General features: G+C 34.0%; 1 protein-coding gene across 2 annotated transcripts in view; it reads right to left on the bottom strand.

Annotated features, from left to right (window-relative positions):
- Positions 1–1,122, bottom strand: part of Pgant9 (polypeptide N-acetylgalactosaminyltransferase 9) — a 112,022-nt gene extending 110,900 nt beyond the window's left edge. For both annotated transcript variants that reach the window (XM_017617969.1, XM_017617972.1), the window contains exon 1: positions 1,067–1,122. The gene's annotated coding sequence lies outside the window, so the exon portion shown is untranslated. The remainder of the gene's footprint in view (positions 1–1,066) is intronic.
- Positions 1,123–3,856: the final 2,734 nt, after the last annotated feature.

The following is a 3,856-nucleotide window of genomic DNA, read 5'->3' as shown; positions in this document are numbered from 1 at the left end:
ATTTTGAAGTGAGATAGGGCGTTTTTGAACCGAATTTTGAGATAGGGTGTTTTTCAATTAAATTCTGAAATAGGGCGTTCTTGAAAAGTTTTTTGAGATAGAGCGTTTTCGAACTGGCTTCCGAAATAGGTCGATCTTCCACTCAGCCATCGATATGTGGTCCTATTATAAGCAAATGATGTTCTTTTTTTAATAACTGTGGGAAGTTTTCTAATAGAATGTTCATATTAGAGGCAATGAAAGTTAGCATCAAATACAGCGTATCTGTAAAGTTTCGAGAGTGTGCCACTAAATTCAAAAAAAAAAAATGGCAGCATGCATAAAATGGGTCGCAGCTATTTTGTAATTTTTGAAATTTCATTTTTTTATTATTAAAGTTTAAGATACTTTAAAATGTCACCATTAAACGGTGAAAATTTTTTTCTTGCGAAAACGAACCGAAAAAATCGGGAAAATAAATTTGCGAAAAAAATTCGAGTTTTACAATTTTTATTGGCACACTCGAAATTTATTTTGAAAGTGTTACATAAATTAAGAAATTATTATATAAGCATTTCCGTGCAGAATACTATATGTAGCAAGATATTCCACGCTAATATTTAATTACTTTTAAATAATATAACTTTTAAGTTAAGGCATGTGAGTACACGTTTAAGCTGACTATGTGTGGTGCTACGGAGCGTATGCGTTATATACACAACTACGGGTATATAAACATGAGTTTTTATTTTGATTTTTTCTAGTATATCTTTTTTAAGTTTTCATTTAAATACAATTACCCGAAGGAATCTTGTTCTTTATGTAAAACTGAAGATAATGCATTGTCTAAGATAAGTGTGCCACCATTTTGGACCAAAGACACATTTTTATCGAAAAATTTAACAACTTGTGAGATTTGCTTCTATATCCTTGGACGCCTGGATATTAAAAGGAATTGTAAAAGTGGCGAAAGAATTAGTATTCCATATGGTATCACACCACCACTATTCTTTGCCTACGTGGGAGGAGGGTTGTGCTCTTTGGCTATTATCTTAAGGTTTTTGGCATAGTAAAATCTTAAACAAACCTGTGAAAATTTATTACGAAACCATTCATGAATTATCCAGACGTTGAAACATACCTACATTAGGGATATAGGTATGGATATTAATATGTAAATATGGATACGGATATGGAAACAAACTTGTAAATCTATCGATATGGATATCGACGGGGAGGACATGGATATGGATATGGATTTGGATATGGATACGGTTATGGATAGGAATATGGATATGGATTTGAAAATGGATAGGAAATGAATACACATAGCTATTGATATGGATATGTTTACAGACATGGGTATGAATATGGATATGGAATGCATATGGATGTGGATGTGTATAAGTATATGAATGACAATCGATATTTATTTGAATCAGGACTTATAGAAATAATTTTAAATACATCCTATTTTAAATTAAATTGTTCAGATTACAGGCATAAAAGTAAAGCTAAGTACTTTAAAATTAAGTTAATACAAACATGCATATACACATTACCATTGCCATTGGCTCTGCACGCATTAAAAACTTGCCAGACCGCGATTGCAAAAAGTGTTGATGGCAAAGCTGTGTATGCGAAAAAACCCACCGCTAATCGGCCTGAGGCAGTGCAAACATAGTGAACTACTTTAACTTGAGCGAGTACAACAACCACATATGTGCATTAAGGTGAACACGTGCGTGAAAAAAGTTTAAAATTCTAAGCTCTCACCCCCTGGAATTTCTCTAAATGAAGAAAGAATATCCGATTTTTTTGTTAAAAAAAATATAACTACAAAACTATACAAATAAAATTTATCAAGCTTTATATGGGAAAGAAACACTTTTTCGTAGAAATAGTATACTTTAATACTAACTGTTTTTATAGGTTCCCCAAAAGCTCCCAAAAAATGCAAAAGGAAAGCTCATTAAAAATTGTTGGTACTAAAAAATGGTAAAATAGACAATTGGATATTATTATTTCTTGACGACAAACAGAGTTTACCGATCGAAAAATATTGGTTTCAAGAATTCTTTGCCATTTCTCAGAAAAAGTATTTTTCCCATATAAAATACATGGGAAATTTCATGGGATTTGAGGCAGTTCTAAGTAAAAATTTGTTAACAAAAAAAAAATACGAATATGTTTTTTTCGAAAAATTCTGGTAGGTGAGAGCATAACATTTTAAACTTTTTTTTGGTCCACCATAATTCACATGCACACATGCTATAAAAAAGCATTTTCACATATATGCCTGTTTGTGTGTAGTTTCAGCAACATTTAAAACGTTTAGAGTAAAAATATGTTGAAAATAATTTTATTTTATTTTTGTGTGAAAATGCGCTCAAGCAAGTGCCACTGTATAACTACGCCTCAGTTCGAATCGCTGACTACGATCGTTGATGATGCATTGCATGCGCGAATTTTCTATTAGAACGCGCAGCATTGTATGCGGTTGTTTTTCATTTTTTGTACTGACTAGCGTGTAAGTGCGTTTTGTAGAAGTGGCACTTGGTATGAAATGGCTGCAAATAAAAAGTCTACAAAAATCGAAGAAAAAATCGAAGAATATAAATCAAAGTGCGAAAGGCAGGCGCCAAGCGAAATAAAATGATAAAAAGTGGGCGAAATAAATGCGATGAAATCAAAAAAGGAAAATTCTGCGGCTTATAATTTTGACACACAGTCAAAGGGATAGAAAAAGCGTCTTCTATTCTGAGCGAGATTTTCGTTTAAGTAATTCTTATCCAGGACCATGCCTGAGACTTAAAAAAGTGTGAGACACTAAACACTGCATTTGCAGCCATTTAATAGTGACTAAGCCGCTAGGTACATAGCACAAACACACACGCATATACATACAAAGTCACAGCCATATACATGCTTAGTGCCAAAGCCACTTTGCACATAATTCGCCACTAATTGCAAAGCCAAATTTATGCTTGGACGAAGAGCGCGAATCCAAAGCGCCGCCAAATATAGTGTCACAACAATGCAGCGCGGCTCAAGCGCGTTGGGACTAAAGGCCATACATACATATGTACATACTACGACGAGTACTTTACGTACTTACATGTTTGTTTGCATATGCACTCGTACATACATATGTATAAGTGTGCGCGAGTGCGCTTTCGGTTCTATTGCGCGCGCGAAAATTACAGTTTAGTGACCCGAAAATGGGCAATTTTCGACTAAATTCGCTTAAGTATTTTGCATACCCTTTCCGTTGTTGCCTTCGTATTGGCGCATTTGTTGTACGTTTTAAAGCAACGCTGTGCTTTTTGATTCACTTTTTTCTTTTCATAAAGCTGTTGGAAATTAAATTTTTTCAACCAGAAAAATTTGCTTTTTCCAGTGATTGGTTTTTCGTTGTTTATGTTGTTGTCAAATATGCTGCTTTGTGCAAACGCTTTTATGCTGCAGCAATATTTTGGATCGCAATAAGTGTCACGCGGGTAGTAGTAAAAGGGGCTGTGTTGTGTAGTAGTGTTTGGTGCGCCGGTACGTATGAGTAACTTTTGAAGGGGTAGCATGAATTTATAGTTTGAAAATCGTTGGAATATAAGAAGTCAGTATTTGTGGAGGATACTTACTAGAACTATACAAGCGATTTTTTATTATTCCAGTGAAGGCTGTTAAGATCGGTATTTATTATAAGAAATTTAGATTTGGAGAAATATCATTTAACTGACTTCAAAAAACGGAGGAAAGTTTTTTTTAATGTTTTCTTTATGTTACCGCATAACTTTAGGCCACGTGAACCGTTTTCGATAATTGTTTTTTTTTTTTATCCGAAAGGTGGTACCACAAGGGTGGCCCCATACTAATTTGA

This window comes from Rhagoletis zephyria, unplaced genomic scaffold (assembly GCF_001687245.7).
Source record: "Rhagoletis zephyria isolate East Lansing unplaced genomic scaffold, Rhagoletis_zephyria_1.1 Rzeph_scaffold_01532, whole genome shotgun sequence".
NCBI classification, from domain to species: Eukaryota; Metazoa; Arthropoda; class Insecta; order Diptera; family Tephritidae; genus Rhagoletis; species Rhagoletis zephyria.
This window is presented reverse-complemented; position numbering and strand designations above follow the sequence as displayed.